We start from the raw sequence: 22,276 nt of genomic DNA, 5'->3' as shown, positions 1-22,276 counted from the left end.
ATATAAGTCAAAGTAATTTTGTTGGCCAAATAAGTAATATGTATAGATCAAAGTTGGACCATGACTAGCCAGTCTGTAAACTCTTGTATTGTCTCTGATTTACATGGTTCGTAATACTCTCAGACCTCCATGGTGACATCTTTAGTTAAGAGTATTTATTGTACTGAGTGCATCAAATATAGTCCAATCTTACAGTAACCAATTATTTGTAATTATTTCCACGGTGAGGGTTTTTCCCTTCAGGTGGCCAATTACTTCCTATCAAATTATCACTGAAAACCATTATTTTCATTTCCATTTGTAGACATCTCAAGACTTTATTTTCCATTTGGTACAAGTAAATGAAAAGGAAATTATAACAGCCAATGCAATTATGACTGTGATCTTATCTGTCTGGATTGATTAGAAGTCCTTATTCTAATCACCCAAACTCTTTATTAATGTTAAGTTTATTAAAACTTAGGTTCAGATTCAGATTTTTATTAAGGATTTCATTTATGTTATCTTTTTTCTTTTATAAGATGATAGGGAATGCAAGATGGGGAAACCAAAGAAAAACCTAGTTACCAAAGAGACCTGGTCTCCCTGTAACTGGGCTTCACAACACTGATCTCTCTTAAAACCCTTTTACCATTTATCAAAACTCCATCTCTGGTGAATTACAGTGAATTACAGTGGAGTGTTGCTAATTCATACTAATGACTGGGGTACCTAGTGCAGATTGAATTCTGAGAACTGGCAACTGAGCAACAAAGGAAAAAAAAAAAAACAATAAATTGAGACCACTGCATTAAAAAATCCTTTGTTCATTTATTTTTTTTCAGTATAAGCTAGTATTTAATTAATTTGGTTAATGTATCATTGATACTAGTAAAAATTATATCCCTAAATCTCTCCAACATTAAATATTAGTTTAAAAATTAGTTGCAACTTTATCTGGCAGTGAATTGAAATAAAACACTGGCAGAATAGCAAGGCAAGATTTAGATCAGTAGTAAATTTACTACATTTCCACTTAATATAATATTCTTTTTTCTTTTCAGCCTTGGAATGAGTACCTGGTATTAAATAGGCTTTCTGATTCTCACACAAGAAAATTGACTAGTACTCTAGGGAAGAGTTATCCACTGTTAAACACTCAACCTGCTTAAAGGGATGGCAACTGGATGTTCACAAAGAATTACCATAGTTGCCATGTATGCAGGTATCCACATATTTCCACAGACATCTCCGGGTGAAGACCAACCAACCCTATCCCATATTTCCCACCCCCTACCAACCCGCTATATCTTACCCTCCACTTTTCTTGGAGGATAAAGGAAGAAAAACTGGGCAGAATATAGTAAAAATATAATTACCTTTTTTTTTTTTAAGTGGTAAGCACTGGAAAGCTTCTTATTTTATAAGTCTCGTGAACAAAGATTGGTTTCATGCTCTTCTTAATTTACGTCTTGAGATGCTGGAAGATGGTTCACATTCTGTCTTACATGTCTTCATTTATTCTTTTAGTGAACAGGCTCTATGACAGTATCAACCAAGGTTTACATTTGTTTTCTGCTCTCATTGTGCCCACACAACTTAGCAGAGTTTAATGGCAAATAGAATCATTCTGTAAACACACCTTTAGTGACTGTATGCTTACACCATGCATGTGGAGTCCCAGGTACTAAGGATACAAGACTGTGGGCCTTTCCTTTAGGGAGCTTGCATACTTGAAGGGAAAGAAAAATTATCAAATCGATGTTTCTGTGATACAGCATAAACTCAGATTGCTATGAAAGCACAGAGTAGGGGAAACTAACCCAAGGTGGTGAGGTCATGAGAGGCCTCCAGAGGGAAAAGTTGATGCTGACTCTTGAAAAATCGTAAACAATTATCCAGGTAGAGAAGATTGGAAGTGTTTAGGGAGCTTCACATAGTTCATTGTGGGGAAGGGATAAAAAGGGAACCGGAAGGTAGCTAGGAAGTAGTTTAAATGGAGTTTGTATGCCATGTGAGCTGCTTAAGTTTCGTTTTGTTGTCATCAGGAGCAGTATCAAACATGCAACAGAAGGGACAAAACCAGTGGCAAGGAGCTCAATTAGGAGATTTGCAGGACTCCAGCTGTGATTTGACAAAGTCCTCATGTGATCTGTGGTTGTCACTCCGTATATATTTCCTTTCCTAGTGATCAACAGGATTTCTAGACAACAACCCTTCCACCCACTTACAGTTTCCAGAGTGGGTGAGATGATTTCATCCTCAGCTCCAAGGGTGATTCTTAATTAGCTTAAGTCAATCAGCGAAGTCCACAGCAAAGCCATAGTAATTGGATTGGGAATAAGCATGAGATTCAAGTGGTACAAAGGAGGCTGGAGAGTATCTGAGCTGGGCTTTTGGGAGAGAATCTCCTTTGCTCTCTGGGAGAAACACTGAGAGGGGTATTCTCTCTTCCTGAAGGAGGAAACACATAGGCTGGATGCTGCTGGTCACCATACTGTGAACAAGAAGAAAATCGGTCAACACTACACAGAACAAATATAGAAAAATAAATGTAGCAAACCTTACATTAAGCCTATGCTAATTTGGGACCTTCATGCTATCCATAATTATGAGGATTTCTTTTTATCATTCATGTAATTCAATGTTGTTGCTTCTGTAATTTGGGCACTTTCGTTCCTGGAATTACCTCAACTGCTAAAACCCTGGCTGTTGGCAGTGACGATCAGAATAAAGGCAGAATTAGATAACCTCTTCCAGTCTTTTTCTTCTGTGGTTTCCTTTCACCCTTAGTTTATCAAGAAGATAGTTGCTAACAGCAAGCTGATGACTGACAAAAAATGGCAAGAACATCACAAGAGTCAAATTACTCCTCCTCAGTCCCTGACAGCTCTTCTCCCCTCTCTGTTGCCTGCCTGCCTTTGGCTGCCAAGAATTTGCTGTTTGTTTCTCACTTCCCTCATCCAATCCATACTGAGAAGATAATGTGCCCAGCTAGCTCCAGAACAGAAAACTGAATGTCGGCACATATTTTGCCTTGAATGAAAATAACCTACCAGTGCAGAGTGGCCTCTACTATCCAGGGCTGAGGCTCTACTGGGTTCAGTGGTTAATTCTTCAGCCTTTTAGCTCTGGGATTTTAGCTAATGGCTTTAGGGTTTTGCACAAGCCCCATGCCCATGGTTTTAAAGTTACCACTGTGGATGAGAGCTTGTCATGTTGTATAATATTACAGTTATTCCAAAGCAGCTTTCTGGCTAAGTGACAGCATTTGACATGTCTCTAATACTGACAGTAGTGGTGACTTTCAAGTGTTCTATTTATGTCAGATAGAAGGTGAGTAGAGGTTTTTAAATAAAATAAACATGTGCAAAGAAAACTTCTGGTTTAGTACAATAAAAATGTCAAAACAGTCTGAATACCTGCTCTGCTATTTTCTTGCCATGGACTCTGGGGCAAGTTTAAAAGATACAGTATCTCTGTCTGTAAAATGGAAATAATGATGGCGCCTACTCTGAAAGGCCATGGTTATATAATCCAATGTCTCTAAGGTGCCTTATGTGATGCCAGGCTCATGCTCATCACAGACATTTAATAATGGCACATACATTAGTTGTTATCCCTGCCATGCCCATAAACTTTTTAAAGTAAACAGCTTCGCCGGGTGCGGTGGCTCAAGCCTGTAATCCCAGCACATTGGGAGGCCGAGATGGGCGGATCACGAGGTCAGGAGATCGAGACCATCCTGGCTAACACGGTGAAACCCCGTCTCTACTAAAAAATACAAAAAACTAGCCAGGCGAGGTGGCAGGCGCCTGTAGTCCCAGCTACTTGGGAGGCTGAGGCAGGAGAATGGCGTGAACCCAGGAGGCGGAGCTTGCAGTGAGCCGAGATCCGGCCACTGCACTCCAGCCTGGGCGACAGAGCGAGACTCCGTCTCAGAAAAAAATAAATAAAAAAAATAAAGTAAACAGCTTCAACCAAGCACTGAACTCCAGCAATTCTTAGGGAACACTGTTTCCACCATAAAGCTTAGATGACTGAATGATTGGCAGCCACACTTCACATGTGGCCTATGAGGTGGCCAAGAAATTATGACCTGGGCTGGTGTCAAATGTGAGTGGAGTCCAAGAGCCTGACAAACTTTTGCTTGAGTTCTGAAAGAATCAGAAAGAATTTATAGAGAGAAGTAATGATAGAGGGCCAAGGCATGAGCAGTCACTGAGGTTATGAGGAATGAGAATATAAGCAAAGTGGGCAAGTTCAGAGAGATTTATAGAGAGAAGGAGTAAGTGAGTTCATGGTGAGAGAAGCAGACAGACCCAGAGAAAAGCAGACATATTTAGAAAGGCTGAGTCACATGAATGGCAAAGCATAAGATTAAAGCCACCCACCTTTCTGTTGAAGTCTTTGCTACTTCCAGTAGATCATCTAGAGGCAGGATGGTCCAGGAGGAGTCTGTATGGTGGAACTGTAAATGGCACAGCTTGGGAATAAGAGTAGCTGGGCTCAAGTTTTGGCTCTGTCATTTACTAGCTGTGTCACTAGGGAAAGTTTCTCAATCTTTCCATGACTATAAAATGGGGAAAACCATGAAACCTACTATTGGAGCCATTATGAAGATTAAACAAGTTAGTACATGTGGCTTAGTATCATAATGGAACATAGTAATTTTTCAATAAATGGTTGTTAGCTATGATTAACTGCCATCAACTATACATCAATAGCCATAAAACTGATATACACATTAGCCCCTCAGCTCCAACATAACTCCTGTTTCCCTTATGTCCAAATGCATCTCATAATTAATATTGTTGTTAACCAAAACATTTTAAGTAAATATGTATTATCATTTTTATTTGAAGAAGAGCATGAAATAAGAGAGACCAAAAAAAAAAAAAAAGATTAGGCTGGGTGTGGGGGCTCACGCCTGTAATCCCAGTGTTTTGGGAGGCCGAGGCAGGAAGATCACTTGAGTTCAGAAGTCCAAAACATGCCTAGGCAATATAGTGACCCTGTTTTGAAAAATTAGCCACGCATGGTGACACATGCCTGTGGCCTCAGCTACTCTGGGGGCTGAGGTGGGAGGATCGCTGGAACCCTGGAGTTTGAGGCTGCAGTGAGCTAGGACTGCTCTACTGCATTGCAGCCTGGGCAAAAGAGCAAGATCCTGGAAAGGAAAGGGAAAGGGAAAGGGAAAGGGAAAGGGGCGGGGCGGGGCGGGGCGGGGCGGGGCGGGGCGGGGCGGGCGGGGGGCGGGGCGGGGGAGAGGCGAGGCAAGGCAAGGCAAGGCAAGAAAGAAAAAGAAAGAAAGAAAAAGGGAAGATTAAATGTTGAAATAGCAATACATTACATGCAATAATATTTACCTTAAAAAAATTTTTTGTCCCAATAATTTTTTTGAATCTTTTTATTTATGTGTCATGTTTTATCAGCCTCCTGAGTAGCTGAAACTACAGATGCACACCATCATCCAGGTTTTTTTTTTTTTTTTTTTTTTTTTTTTTTTTGATGGAATCTTGCTTTGTTGTCCAGGCTGGTCCCAAGAATTATTTGGTGCAATCCATTCATTCATTTGTATATTTATTCACTTTACAAATAAGTATTGAATTCACAGTATGCTGAAGTGCAATTAAAAAGAAAAAGTAGTCCCTGTACTTGTTCAGTTTTAAGGTCTTGTGACTGCAAATAAATGATAAGGAAAGATTTGAAAGTTGAAATCAAAAGATGAAAAACCTGCTTACTCCCTCACCTCATTTACACAGTGACTCAAAAGTGAGTTCTTGTGTAACCAGCCGTATTAGTCAGGATAAGCTAGGTAACGTGGTGGTAACAAATTAACACCCAATTACTGGCTTAACACAACAAATATATATTTCTTGCTCATATTGTATTACATGTTTACAGTGGGCTTGTCAGGCGGACGGTTTTCCACACAATCACTGAGGGAGTCAGGTTGATGAAGGCTCTGCCATCTTTTACTGGCACTATTAGAGCACATGGCCAGCCTTCTTGTTACAGTGACAGAACAGCCATGAAGGATGCATAGGCACTCTTCAATGCCCTAAACGGAAGTGACCACATCACTTTGACTATGGATCCATTGGCCAAACCTAGTAATATAGCCCCATCTCACTGCAAGGGGCTGGGAATTTTAGGGTGCCAAGGTGCACAGGGCACACGTAATCTGTACCTATCTCAATTAAACTAGAGAGCCAACCCTAACCCTTTCTATCCCTGCCGCTGATTTATGTTTCTCTTTAGCTTGTATTCCCATTTTACATGTTAATTTGAGACTCTCTCTCCTAAATAGAATGTAAACTCTAAGCAGGAAAGCGTTCTTGTTTATTTTATGCTTTGATACATCCCTAGCACCTAAAACAATGCTTGGCACAGAGATGGCACTTAATAAATATCTGCTATATAAATGAATAAATAAAACTTTGTAGTGGCAACATAAGTGGTAAAGAGCATAAAAAAGACCCTGAGACAGGAAGGAACTTGTCTCGTTCAAGCAAGAGGAAAAAAAAAAAAGAAAGACTGGCTAGAACAGAATGGTAAGAAAAAAAAATGTTGCCCAATATTAATACGCATTTTCTTTAAGGCTTACAAGAAACTTTAAAGTACGAATTGTGATATTCCTGGGATTTAAAAAACTAAATCTTGGAAAAGTTAGCTAACATTCCCAAGGACAGACAGCTAGCAAAGTGAAGAACCAAAATTCATCCTGAGGTTATGCAATTTTTACTCTCCCAGAAAAGGGGTACTTGTCTGGCTGATTCAAACTAACCTATAGCTGCCAGGAAACCAGATCCATAAAGTCATTGTTATGTGACCAACTAAGAATAATATCTGCATGCCTATCCATTTCGGTACCTCCTTTTAGTAATGCCTGATTGGGTCCACATGGTAAAATTATGTTCAGTTACTAATTTCTGATAACTTCTACATGTACCCCATGATACACACTAAGGAGAGGTAAAAGCTTAATATTGAAACTCAGGGGCTTGATTTCACATTAGTTGTTTGAACCCAGTAAGATAAACCACTTGATTATAAAAATTAGGGAAAACTGAAAATCACTCAAAATTAGAGAAAACTGAAAATCACCCACAATTAGCGTGAGTGCTAAGAAGAGAAACAAAAAGCTACAAAACCAATGAGGGGAAATTTCACCCTCAGACCATTCATTACTCACAAGGAAACACTCATAACCCTTTGTAAACCTTCCAGAAGCCATCATCCAGAAGTAAAACCTGAATTTGGGTACTGGATACCACAGCTGCATCGGTCTTTGACATTTTGGTCTACCTCATATATAAAAAACAGGAAAATAAAGGTGCTCGACACAAAAGTAAGGATTAAATTGGAATAATGTATTTGAAGAGATTAGGAAAGTTCCTGGCCCAAAGTTAAGTTGTCTGCCTTCAAAAATTATATCAGAGGAAATCCCTCAAACATTGAGAAATGTTTTATATAACTCCATTAGAAATGTCAAAAAAAGCAAAAATCAAAATTCACTTTTCCAAAGCCCTTTTCATGTGCATGTGGCCTGCTCTCCCTCAGTAGGATGCATCTTCTAGGGACTTCTACCAGGAAGTAGCTGGGACAGTGAAGAGTCTACTCAACATCCAGCTTACATGTGCCCAAGGCCAGAGGCAAAAGTAGAACGATGATGGCATCCAGTATTCAGTGTGAATGAGAGCAATATCCTTATAAATGGATGGCCCAAAGTGAAATTTTCTGCTGCTATCTTGATGACTTTCTGAGGTTCATTTGCAGTATTTTTTAATTGAGTTATTTATATGTTTCAATCTAACAGAGTCATTTTCATTGCTTACAACTAAGAAACCTGAGTATTACAACATTCAGATATTAATAACCAAGTGTGACTCCAGCAAGGAGGTAACACAATAAAATCTATGAAAGATGACAGATCATAAATAGGTAGCAAGGTAGGTAGGTAGGTAGATGGATGGGTGGATAGATAGATGATAGATAAATAGATAGATGATAGATTGGATAGATAGATGATAGATGGATAGAAATAATAGCTAACATTTATTATATAATTATAGGCCAGGAACTTTCCTAATCACTTCAAATATATTATTCCAATTTAAACCTTACATTTGTGTTGAGCACCTTTATTTTCCTGTTTTTCAGATGAGCAAACTGAGATGAAAAGAGGATAAACAAACTGCTGAAGACCACAGAGCCAGTATGGTAGATTATTGGTCCTCAAACATTCACCCCTTTTTCTCCAACCCACTCTTCCCTTGGAAGATTGTCCCTCCCTGTCCCACTGATGTTGAACTTGGTCATGATACTTGATTTGGTCTCATAGAAAGTTGAGTGTATGTCTCCTTATTTTAGGACTGTGTGACTTGTGACATAAGCAAAGTGTGAAGAAGCTTGCTTGTGGTTGGACTTTCACTCTTGCACTTCTATCTTCGCTATTAAAAGAACATGACCCAAGCAGCCTGCCAGTCTCAGAAGGATGAAAGGCAAATGCAGTACACCTGAACTGAACCAGCGGCCTGATACCGAGTACAGATGAGCACAGCTTTTATCAGCTAAACCTTGGCTGTCTCACAGATATCTGAGTAGGCAAACGATTCTATTTTTGGCATGCTTCTGAGTTTGGGAGTGATTTGTTACTCAGCATTGTTGTGGCAATAGCTAACTGATGCAGCTAGTAAACCATGCAACAAGGATGCAAACCCAGACAATTTGACTCTTCTATCTCCTTCCTAATTACTTTGCTGTATTACATTCCCTGCTAGGTCTGACAGTTTACACCAAATAAACACAAAGTGTTAGTGCACCCCAATCTCTGACACCTCTGCAGGTATAAGAAAATTTATCTGCTAGAAATGTCTATGATGGTGTCTCCATCTTTCTCTGACCACAGCCATATTTCAGTGCATTAGCCTTGCTCTGTGTGGTTCGCCTCTGTGCTTTGTCTCACAGTGGTATCCAGAAGGCAATGTTTCCTGATGTCAGTGCCGATGTACATAGCACAAAGATTCTCAAACTCTTGGACAGCAATATCTTGAAATTCTGTCTTTAACTCATGAAGCCCAGCAACAAAATCTTAATTTCCTTTCCTGTTTCTTCTGTTTCTGTTCTGAATTCCCATTTCACAAAGCCAAGAGAAATGAGAAGTACATGGGTGAGAGTTTTTATAAATAACTTGTGGTGGTTCCTAAATATCTCTGATGCCTAATTATACTTCTAGTGATTGAGAGGTTTTTATCCCCTTTGGTTTAGAAAGCACATCTGTGCCAAACACTCTCTAAACATGGTTTTTCCCATGACTTCTAAACTCTTCCCATTCTAACTGTTTCTTGCCTGTTCCTTAGATGTTATTACATGGCCAAAGCACTGCCTTCTCCTGCCTGGTCTTACGTACATCTCTAACATGCCACGTCACCACTGCCCAAAGATTTACATCAGCACATACACCTCACATCTCCTTCCATTCTACTGACATTGTGTAACCAAGGACAAGATGATCAGGTGAAGGCAGCTGGCCTCGCCCTGGTAGTTGTCTGAAGTAAGAGATGCAAGACACAGTTGATGATGTTTGAACATCAATGCTGATAACCACCATCCATTTAATAGCCTGTCATTCATGTATTTGTAGGAGAAAGGAAAAAAATCTATAACTGGTTTGCCTTGCTTGAAAGTATAATGTTAGTTAACCCTAAAGAAGAAAGGAGTTTTGAATTCCTGAGAGTGGCACTTGGGTATGGTATGAACTGGATCCTTCATGCTTCTACTTTTCAGGTAATCCATATGATTTATTGCCCAGAAGGATATGGTGTGCTGAGTCAGATGAGGTACAAGTGGATCCTGCTCCTCTCAGCTAAAGAGGAACAAACTGGAACTGAGTCTTTCCTGTTCTTGCTACTTACAGAAAGTCTTTGCTCAGAGAGCTTCCTGATCTGTGTCTTGACAGCATGACTTTGCCCTATAGATCCTAAGGGTATGAGAGCAAGGAGACAACAAACCAGATAGAATCACCCACATAGATCAGTGATACCGAACCCAGGCTGGTCCCAGACGGAAGAGAAAATTGCCCAATAAAATCCTGATCTAACTCAGGATTTACAAAGTACAGAGGATGGGAACCTTGGGTCCTGGAAACAAAGTTAAAAACCACCCAGTGACAGGACCTCCATCTCCTGCCATGGGTAAAACCTCATTGAGACAGTCATTTGTGCAAGTAAATGCACTTTACAGAGCCACACACAAGGTTCTAGATTTCTTGTACTATTGAAATTATTTTAAAAACTAGGCAGGATCCCTAAAAACACCTAGTAAGAAGGAAAGAGGTGAATATACTAGGTAGTGTCAATGTGAAAGTAATCTGAGGCTCAGAGATGCCTAAAATGTTTAAAAACGACATCCTCTTCCCATGTAGAAAAAGTGGATTAAAAGAGTCCCTTTACTCTTTCTATCCTCAAATACCTAGAGACATCATATGTAAGATTCTGTTAACCTCACAGAACATCAAAATCAAATCATTAGGGGAAGACAGCTGAACTTGTCTGGTTGCCACCTGCAGTGAAATAAGTGATGAAAGTCTATGAGTAATTCCTAGAACTCAAGAATCTCAGTAGTTTCGGGTTTTGTTTTTCCTTCTAATCAGGATTCACTATTCTCAATGAGAAAAGAATTGAAGGTAGAAATTCTGGGTTCTAGTCCCAGATGTCACTTACTAACTGTACAACTTTGGTCAAGTCTCTATACCTTTCTACTTCTCAGCTACTCTGTCTTTAATGGGAATAATACCCTTCGTTCCTTCTACCCAAAAGGACATCCACTAACTGGCACCTCTGTAACATTTTCAACTTCACAAGGTACTTTCAACACAGCACCTTACTTGCTCCTTATATAAACTCTCTGGGAGAAGTTGGTTAATGATAACTCTTCACACCCCAGCTTCCCACTGCATGGATCCAAAAACTAAGAAGCCGGGAAATGAAGGGATTTCCCAAGCAGTGAGTTGGGATTCACACCTCATATTCAAATTCTCAGTCCATTGTTTTTTTTCCCTTTACACCACAAAAGCATTTGTAAAATGTAAATGTATTTCAGCATTGCAATCTGGCTTCTGAAAGGGAAACATTGGTAGAGGTATTATAATTATCCCAAACTCCATTTTCCTGTTTGCTATGTCAAGATGGAAAACAGGCTTTATTGTAAGTGCATGAATAGCCCCACGGCAGCAAAACAAAAGGAGGCTGCACAGCCCAACACAGCAGGGATACCACTGGAGGAGAAACAGCAGCAGAGCATTGCTCCAAACAGTGGGTAAAGAGCAGTGAGAAGGTTCTAGAACGCATGCTTCACCTGAACATCTGCACCCTCACTCTTAAATGGCAAAGCACCCACTGTGTCAGGAAGAAAACCATTAGACCAAGGAGATGAGCCTAGTTAGTGCTAAGGGGATACATCATCTTAAAGAAAAGACACTGCCAGGTTATGGGGACTGAGGCAGTTTCTAGAATTGAGGACTTTAAAGGCCAAGTCAGATCCTTTGGATCAACCCCATCTTGCTGATAAAGTTGACGATGAATTCCATGATGTCACATAATAGGGGCAAGTAGTAGGAGTAAGGAGGTTTTGGAGAATGGAGAAACTTTAGCCAAAGGTTAGCTAGAAAAGGGAAGATACAGATCCACGTGATCCTCTCATTATCCTGCAGAGTTGGGCCAGGACCAGGACATGGCTGTGCATGCAGTGTGAGTCTCCATTCCATGGAAGTGACCATGCGCCACTCCTTACTCCCTACTGTATGGGCAAGTGTAAGAAAGCAATCCTGTCTGTGGAAAACGTACAGGCTGCTTGGCATCCAACAGTCTGGATATGAGTATCAGCCCTTTATAGGCATTCTCTGCACCTGGAGTCTGTAGCACCATGAGAAGTATAGTTCCCTTACTGGAGAGGAGGAGGCCCTGGATCAGGGAAAGCCAAACTTGGATGCAATTCCTTCCACTGGGGAAAACACTGTGGAAGGAGAAGCTGGCCCCACTATCTCTTTGTCCAAGCATTCCAGAGTAAGGACTCAGGGTCACTTTCCAACAATTCAATTTCTCTGAAACCACACTGTTTCACCAGCCTAGTGTCTCCGCAGCGTGTTAGAGAAAAAAAGTATCTAGGCAAAGATAACCCTGCAAAGCGGAGGAAATCTCCTCAATACAGATTATTAACTAAAATAAAACCTGAATCTGAGTTGTCTTTTATTAAAAACATTGAAATATAATTAATAGTGATTTTTGTTTTTTGCTTTTTTTTTTCCTTGCTGCTTAAAAAAAAAATATTCCAAGGCTGCATTCCATAAAGGCATTTCATTAACCAGTCAAATTTAAGTGACTTAATTGATGTAGTTAGAGCATTAACTTTCCTGATAAAAAATAAAATGACTCAGGGCAAACACACTGTCATATTGTTATTATTTAACACAGACTGCAAAGCCCTAGCACAGGAGTTGCTGCCTAGCACACAGTTAGACACGGTCCATGTCCCAGGGGCATGCAATCCCAGCAAGGTTGTTATATGGTATTCATTGCAATTTGATGAACTTCATTTATCTAGACAGCCACTTATTTAGGATGAATTGGAACCTACTGAATCATCTTAATTCAGAGGCTTCTACTGCACCATGGGTCTGCAGCAGCTATTAAACTTGGGAAGATTTGGCAGCCATGACACAATGAATGTATTATTCCTGCAGAATGATCTGGGTATGATGAATCATCAGCTTTATGGACAGGTGTTGGGTGATACCTGCTATCACCTTCCTTCCCCTTTAGGTTTTTAAGTATGATATCAGTACTGCAGTCACTGTTACTCATCTTCCCCAATAAAGAAGTTATCTGTCACAGATGATGCTATTTCCCCAATAGCACAATCATTCAATTCTTGGGGAAAAAAATATCGCACAGCCTGAAACCCTGGTACAAGATTAGGGTTCCCCTAGGCACTGAGTTCTCTGAAGCGATGAGTTAATGAGGAGAGAAGAGTTCTTTCTGCAATGGATACAGCCACTTTATGGCATTCTATTACTAATTGAGAGTAGAACTCCCATAAACTATACATAGAGGATTTATTTGGGTTATTTACAAGGCCAAGGGAGGAAACATGCAAATAGAAAGACTTGCATATAGAATGAATCCAATTGCTGAACAACTGTAAATTCTATTTATGGACAGAGGGCTTTTTCAAAGACAGGTGATATGTAAGATTTGAATACAATCTTAAGGTTATAACTCCCAAAATTCTTGACTGCTCTCTAAATTCAGGACCACAGACTCTTGCAACGTGTAGACCAAGTCTATATTTATATTGTCTTTAATGATGAAGCGTAGGGCTTGGGAATTAAAATGAAACAGTTTGGTCTTATTCCAAAAAGTCACAGTAACTTCCAATATCTCAGACTTAAATAAACACTAAAGGCATTTTATCAGTCAGGGTTCTCCAGAGAAGCAAAACAAATAGGATACATACATACATACATACATACATACATACATATCTACATACATAGATACTTGATTTATTTTTAAGCAATTGGCTATGCGTGATTGGGTGGGCTGGCATGTCTGGAATCTGCAAGGGCAGCCTGGCAGGCAAGAAACTCAGACAAGATTTTCTGTTACCTTTTTGAAGCAGAATTCTTTGTCTCTGGGAAACTTGCTTCTGTTCTTCTGGCCTTCAACAGATTGGATGAGGTCCACTCACATTACTGCTGTTCTCTTTTAAAGTCAACTCTAGATGTTTATCTTATCAGCAAAATACCTTCACAGTCATCTTGATGAGTGTTTGACCAAACAATTGGGCACCATGACCTAGCAAAGTTGACACATAAAATTTAACCATCACAGGCATCACCTCTGTCAATGTTTATGCTATGAATGTCAGCAAACACTATTTCTTAAGTTGGCACATACAAAACCAGTAGGATTTGCGTTCCGTAAAACAGAATCATCCAAGTTTTTTTAAATTTTTTTTTGATTTTTTTTGCTGGTTACAGCTCAAACTAAAAGTTCTTTGGAGTTTGAATATGCTACGCCTTTTTTGTGCCAATGGCAATTATTTTGTTGAAAAATATTTCTTATGTTTCTATAAACTCAGTATTTGCAAATTATGGCCCACAGCTAACTGACCTATCACCTGTTTTTGCATAGCCCATGAACAAAGTATGAGTTTTACATTTTTAAATGCTTACATTATAAATGGAGATGCAAGGAATTGCACATTCGAAAATGGTTATGTAGTTACAACACACATGCACACAAAAGTTATGTAATTATCTACATAATATTATCCTGCATTTTGCCACTTGGCCCTCAAATGTTAAATATTTACTCTCTGTCCCTCTAAAAAATGTTTGCCAATGCTTGTTATAAATCGAATATTTTCTTACTGGAGAAGTCCTAAGCACCCCATCTAGCTATAGGGAGCATTATTGTATTGTAAAGGGTTCCTTTAATTCCTTTCTCTTTTTTTTTTTGTTTTGTTTTGTTTTGTTTTTGAAACAGTGTCTCATTCTGTCACCCAGGCTGTAGTGTAGTTAGCGGAATCATGGCTCACTACAGCCTTGATGGCCTGAGCTCCAGCGATCCTCCCACCTCAGCCTCCCAAAGTGCTAGGATTACAGACATAAGCCACTGTGCTGACCCTATTTCCTTTCTTAATATCATAATTCCTCAGTAAGCACTATAAATACAACCTTTAAAACTTAAACTCTTATCTTGATTAACTAAACTTTAAGGAAATGAGCTTTAGTATTTAGTGAAAGAAACTTCATTTAAAGCTAATAAAATCAATCAGGCAGTGGATTTGCAAGACCTGCCTAATTTGGCTTTGCCCTTTTCTCCACTTCATCTCCTATGCCTGTCCCCTTCCCTCATTCCACTCCAGCCGTCCTGACCTCTCTTTTTTTTTTTTTTTTTTTTTTTGAGATGGAGTCTCACTCAGTTGCCCAGGCTGGAGTGTAGTGGTATGATCATGACTCACTGTAACCTCCGCCTCCCAGGTTCAAGCAATTCTCTTGCCTCTGCCTCCTGAGTAGCTGGGATTACAGGTGTGCACCACCATGCCATGCTAATTTTTGTATTTTTAGTAGAGACGGGGTTTTGCCATGTTGGCCAGGCTGGTCTTGAACTCCTGACCTCGGGTAATCCACCTGCCTCGGCCTCCCAAAGTCCTGGCCTTCTTTTTGTTCCTGGAATACTTCTACCTTGTTCCTACCTGAAGCCTTTACACTTGCTATTCCCTCTTCCTAGAACACAATCCCTACAGAACATCCCAAAGCTGGCTGCTTCTTATCATGCAGATGTAAACTCTGATGTTACGTGCTGAGACAGGCCATCCCTGACCATGCTTCTAACCCACACTCTCCATTCTTATCTCTATCTTACTACTCTATTCTATTTTGTATATAACACTATCCAGAATAATCTATAGATTAGTATATTTCTCACCAGTAAAATGACAGCTGTGAGAGAGCAAGAGCTGTTTGTCTTGCTCATGACTGTAGTCCAGTATCTAGAACATCCCAGGGTCCACAGAACGTGTTTCTTCTATATTTGTGCACTTTGCAAATGGACAGACACAACATGCGATGAGTCATCTTAGTGATTACTCTTCCAATTAAGTTACCATTGGAACAACAGTGGCCTGGAAGTTGTTTAACTTGACTATTCATTCTTTTACCTAAAGTGCTTTCAGCTTCCAAACCTGTCTCAGGCCATATACTAGGTGTGGTGGATACAACAGTTAAGAAAAAAAAAAATGAGCCCCTGCACTCAGGGATCTCACAAAATAATACGGTAGCAACAGAGGAGTTTGAGGATAATGCCATGATCCATTGATACTAGAAAACATGTTTTGTATATGTCATTGAGTGTGTCTTTTCTCACCTCAAATACTTCTTCAAACTTTTTTTTTTTTTTTTTGAGACAGAGTCTTTCTCTGTAACCCAGGCTGGAGTGTAGTGGTGCGATCTCAGCTCACTGCAACCTCCACTTCCCAGGTTCAAGCACTTCTCTGCCCTCAGGCTCCCAAGTAGCTGGGATTACAGGTGCCCGCCACCACGCCCGGCTAATTTTTGTATTTTTAGTAGAGATGGAGTTTCACCATCTTGGCCAGCCTGGTCTTGAACTCCTGACTTCGTGATCCACCCGCCTCGGCCTCCCAAAGTGCTGGGATTACAGGCATGGGCCACGGTCCCTGGCCTTCAAACTCTTTTAAATCAGTATTTTCTAGGTTTAATGCATCTGAGCATTGACATGTGGTTCTTTTAATAGGTAAGGCTTTAATACCACATCAATGTTGACAATAAGAAATTATAAATATTTAAGCTAAAACTTAAAGACAAGAAATTATCCTGTGTACTACAAAACACAATATAGAAAGGAATTTGTTCACAACATTCAAAAACATTGATCCTCTGACTTTATGCCTACTAATTTGATGTTACAGATGAAAAATTTCTAAAGATATATATGTGATGCTTTATCAGTTGTTCAGATTTCTAACATTCATATATTACAGCTCTTTTTAGTCAGAAAGGGGATATTTAACATGCCTTTATTTACATCTTCCTTTATATGCTTCTTTTTTTTGTTTTGTTTTCAGACGGAGTCTCGCTCTGTCGCCCAGGCTGGAGTCAGTAGCAGGATCTCAGCTCACTGCAAGCTCCGCCTCCAGGATTCATGCCATTCTCCTGCCTCAGTCTCCCGAGTAGCTGGGATTAAAGGCGCCTGCCACCACGCCCAGCTAATTTTTTCTATGTTTTAGTAGAAACAGGGTTTCACCGTGTTAGCCGGGATGGTCTCGGTCTCCTGACCTTGTGATGCGCCCGCCTTGGCCTCCCAAAGTGCTGGGATTACAGGCTTGAGCCACTGCACCCGGCTGCAAATTTTCTTACTAAATTTACTAGGAAGCAAATAAGAGAGAGGCCCTCCAATTCCCCTTTAATTGTGTGTGTGTGTGTGTTTAGAAGGGTACATTCCAAGAAAAGATGTCAAGGGACAACCATACAGATATTGGCAGGGACATGAAGAAAGATTTATCAGGTAAGACTTGATGTTTTTTTCCATTTAAATGCACTTTTGCTGAGTTAAAAATGCAAAATTCTCCATGAAGAAAACCGACACATAAACTACAATATGTAGATCCAGTGTCTCTGCATCGCTTTTTCGTTCTTGTTTTGAGATGTTACTGGACTCCTTGCCAAGTTTTGCTGTTGTTCTTTCTTCTTGAGATGGAGACCCTGGGTTGTGGAGTTTTAAAATCATATATGGCAGCACTCTCCAAATGTTTTGGCACCAGGGACCAAGGTTTCGTGGAAGACAATTTTTCCACAAATTGGAGGGGTGGTTTCAGGATGATTCAAGCACATTACACTTATGTGCACTTCATTTCTATTATTATTACATTGTAATATATAACGAAATAATTATACAACTCACTATAATGTAGAATCAGTGAGGGTCCTGAACTTGTTTTCCTGCAACTAGACAGTCCCATATGGGGGTGATGGGAGACAGAACAGATCATCATGCATTAGCTTCTCATAAGAAGCACACAACCTAAGTCCCTCACATGCACAGTTCACAATAGGGTTCACGCTCCTATGAGAGTCTAATGCTGTTGCTGATTTGACAGGAAGCAGAACTCAGGCAGTATTGCCAGTGATGGGGAGCAACTGCAACTACACAGGAAGCTTCACTTGCTCGCCTGCCACTCACCTCTGGCACGTGGCCCAGTTCCTAACAGGCTGTGGTCCGGTACCAGTCCCTGGCCCAGGGCTTGGGGATCCCTGATATATGGGACCAGGTCATGGTTCAACTATAAAGTATGTTCTTAAAAAGAAGCATAGGCTAGGTGCAGTAGCTCACGCACTGCACTCCAGCCCGGGCGACAAAGTGAGACTCGGTCTCAAAAAAAAAAAAAAAAAAGAAAAGAAAAAAGAAAATTGCATGTAAACCGGGCCTTAACGTAATGTTCGTAATGTTGAGAATTTCTTTGTTTGAATTACTTTTTCTGTCATCGAGACTGAAAGTGAGAACTGCACATAGATAGCTATCATGAAACCAACAATCAGGAGACCTGCTTCATCTTTGTCACTAAAAATCTTTGATCTTGAATAAGTGGCCTTAGTTTCTTGATCCTCAGTTTCCTCATCTGGAAAATGAAGATATCTTATTATATCATTTCCAATCTACTCACTTCCAATTCTACATTCCACTATAAATTCGCCTATGTTTATAAGCACCGTCAATTATAAGCAGTGAAACAAAAAATGAACCAGGACTTTTTCTGGAATTTCAAGATTGAAGTGTTTACATACACTTCATACAGTGTACACAATTGCACACTATAAATGTATGTTGCTTATGGTACATCGACTCTACCTTAAGGAAGCTCTGAGGTTAAACAAAAAAAGCATGACACTTTAGGTTGTTATCTAAGAAGAACTAACAGCATTTTGGGGAGGAAAATAAGAATAACATACATTTGTTTTTTTCTTTTTAACTGCCTCTTGGACAAGTAAAGAATCAAAATGACCCCTTTAAGTGTACAATCACTCTTATTGAACAGCACTAAGTAGCCTTGTCTACACAAATAAATGGCATTGAGACAAAACCCCTGCTGGCGGAATTGTATTTACCTTTTTCATTATTGTTGTTGTTGTTAATTTTACAGACAGGATCTTGCTCTGTTGCCCAGGCTGGAGTGCAGTGGCTTGATCACAGCTCACTGCAGCCTCTAGCTACTGGGCTCAAGGGATCCTCTTGTTATAGCCTCCTGAGTAGCCGGGATTACAGGCATGTACCATCATGCTCAGCTAATTTTTGTAACTTTTTTAGAGACAAGGATTCACTATGTTGGCCAGGCTAGCTGTATTGTTATTTTTTAATAAACTTGAATTCTGCCAGTGGGTAGATATTCATCGTTTTCAAAATAGCCCGTGGTTTGATCTCTACCTCCTCATCTCCCCCTGCCCTTCCCAGCTGGGTGGAAGCTGAGGCAGAGTCTCTGCTACCAGGTGGTGAGTGGAAGAAGGCAGATCTATTTACCTGCCAAGAAAGGCCTAGAATAAGAATGATATTTAGCTGCACCGCCTAAAAACAAACACAGGCTACAGTGAAAAAAATCCAGCCAAACTGAAATACAAAATAAATTTCTCTAAATTCAACCATATTTTGATAGATAAATTCAATGAAACCAATTAATAGAGGGTCAGACAACTTTAGTGAAAATGAAGAGAAAGAAAAAAATACAGGATGGAGAGAAAACAAAAGAAAAAATAGAAACACAGGAAAAGGGGGAAAGTTATAGTTTACAGTTTTAGGGTCAAAATTTATGCTTTTTTTTCCCATTTATTTATGTATTTATTGAGATGGAGTCTCGCTGTGTCACCCAGGCTGGAATGCAGTGGCACGATCTCGGCTCACTGCAACCTCCACCTCCCAGGTTCAAGCCATTCTCCTGCCTCAGCCTCCCGAGTAGCTGGGACTACAGGCGCACCCCCCACCCCCGCCACCACCACACCCCGCCCAGCTAATTTTTTGTATTTTTAATGGAGACGGGGGTTTCACTGTATTGGCCAGGATGGTCTCGAACTCCTGACCTCGTGATCTGCCCGCCTCGACCTCCCAAAGTGCTAGGATTACAGGCCTGAGCCACTGAGCCCGACCAATTTATGCTTTCTTGCATTTTATTTTAAAAATCCCTTCTAGAATTCCCAAGCAAAATCTATGCCAACATGCCAACTCTGTGACTGCAGACAGGAAAAGAGAGAAATGAAGTAACTATGCAGATACTGAAGAACAGTCTTTAATGATCATCAAGGAAATTAAAGCAAATTATTTTCCTTTACCTTGAATTATCCAGAAAATCATCTCCCTGCTTTACTCCTCATTGTGTTGTAAACAAAGAAAGCTTAAACCAAATGAAAAGTTGGTCGAGTTATTTGTAATTCTTTCATCTGTCTGCATAACTCAAGTGAAAAAAAAAAAAAAAGCAAAAAACAAAAATCCTCTGAATTACACACTACCCACAAATTTGCAAATGTGTGGACCTTGCATTGGAGAATTTCATGAAATAGAAGAGAAGAGAATGGGGTGTGTCTATGAAAAGTAGATAACATAAAAATGCTTTGTGGCGTTTCCCTATGTCTTTTCTGAATGGTTGGAGATGTTTTATATAAGGTTCTGCTTCCATGAACACTTAGGCACTGTTCCCTTCCTCAACACTGAAATGACATTCTAAATGGCATGTCTGTGTATTATAACCAGGTCCCAATTTCTTCTCCCTTTTTGCATCTCACATCAACAGCAGGACAGGCAAAAGACTGGCCCAGACAATGCCAAAGCAATGGAAAAATGCCTTTAGTTATTATTACCAGAGTAAATGAAGAAACTGCACACCAGATGGGTGTATATTATCTATCCAACTAAAAAAGTGTCTTGTTAACAGAGATAAATGGTCTGAAATGGCAGAACATTTTCTTGCAATTTTAAAAAATAATAGCAGCAATATTTCAGAGGATAATTCTGCAATTTTTTCAAGGTTTCTGTTAAAAACCACATTTGATATTGATAGATACATGCTTAAAGTGTTCATTGGCACATTCATAAATATGTGAAGTTGAAAGGTATTTTTTTTTTAAATCCCAACTACAGTAATCTCTCTTGGAAGTGTGAAGACATGATGTGAATGGCCTATCACATTTGCTAGGGCTGAACATGTTTCATTCATTCCTGAATCAGCTTTGTCAAAACAAAGCAGAGGCAGTGTGGTGCAGTGGACTGTGCCAGTTGCTATCAGTGCGACCTTGAACTTGCCAAATAATGTAAAATCACAGTTTTCAGATCTCTAAGATGTAGATAAAATCTACCACACAGGATCGCTATGAGAATTTTCAAAAAAATCCAGTAAGTATCCTGTCTGGTACACAAAGGTGCCATCTAAATGTTCACTTCTCAATGAGCAATATTTGTAGAAAGTATTGGGTTCTGTATCTCCTTACTGAAAGGAACGTCTAGCTTTCACACAATGGGAATGTTTTGCTTTCTTTTAATGTTATGGTGCATTGTTCCAGTTTTGATAGTGAATAAAACAAGATCTCTGGCAAAAATATATAATAAATATTATCCCCCTTCTGTAGTCCTTTCCTAGTTAAATCTGTATTACAGGTAAACCTAAAATCCATTATGAATATGAAAACACCACCTTCATTTTCATTCAGCCATATCTGTACGCAAAAATGGTTATTTACTAGAAGAAAAATATAATTAACTTCTGAAACATTTTATTTTATTTGGAAAGCCTCCTTTCTCCAGGAACATAACAATGAGTTACTGATTTATAAAGTGTTATACTTTAGAGGTGGTCAAAATACTTTTCTAACAATCATGATGGTTTGTATTTCTAATCTCAGTAACACCTAGCTAGAACATAAAAACGGTCTTCAGAGAACCTTTGGGCCTTTCTAGTTTTTGTCACCTCAATTTTGCCTTTGTATGCACCCAGGAATCTTGGGTGGGTTTTAATCTTTCCATTTAGCATTTGGTTAGTTTGTTTAATAACTAGGAGTACTGAAAGATACAAGTTGACTTATCAGCTTGTGAAGCCAAGGAGAAAAATACAATGCTGTCTGTGATACCCCAACGATAATAAAGAAGATGAAGGTGCCTACCCTGAAACAACTTTGTAAAGTCCACTGTGGTGTGCATGGTCCAAGCAGTCTCATCTTGCTTGGAGATTCAAATGGGAGCCCTTGGTAATGGTCATGTCAAGTCAAATGACCCTTGAAAAAAGTAAAAGGCATCGTAGGTAGAACCCACACAATACTTTCATTATAGTAGGCCCCTTTTGCTCCAGCATGTTCTCTGTTCTTCATTTGAACACCAGTAGGAGTAGTTTGCTTGGATTGAGAAGATCTATCATATATATATATATATATATATATATATATATAGTCTCAACGTGGAAGCTGAGATTGATGGTGGCAACATCAAATTGATCTCTCTTAATTCATGATATAGGAGAAAACTCAGTGGCATACAGTGGACCTGCAGTTGTATTTAGGTGACTAAATGTGTATTTTAAATAATTTCATCGCATTTGTTTTCTGCACAGGAAAATTCTTTTACTGGGACCGGCTCCTTCCCTACTCTATCCATATACCAGTGACCGGAACGGCCATGTTTTTATATAGCCTCACCCCTCCCACAATCTGGACCAATCCCTGCACTTTCCTGAGATATTT

The sequence above is a fragment of the Macaca thibetana genome, chromosome 5, assembly GCF_024542745.1.
Source record: "Macaca thibetana thibetana isolate TM-01 chromosome 5, ASM2454274v1, whole genome shotgun sequence".
Taxonomy (NCBI): Eukaryota; Metazoa; Chordata; class Mammalia; order Primates; family Cercopithecidae; genus Macaca; species Macaca thibetana.
This window is presented reverse-complemented; position numbering follows the sequence as displayed.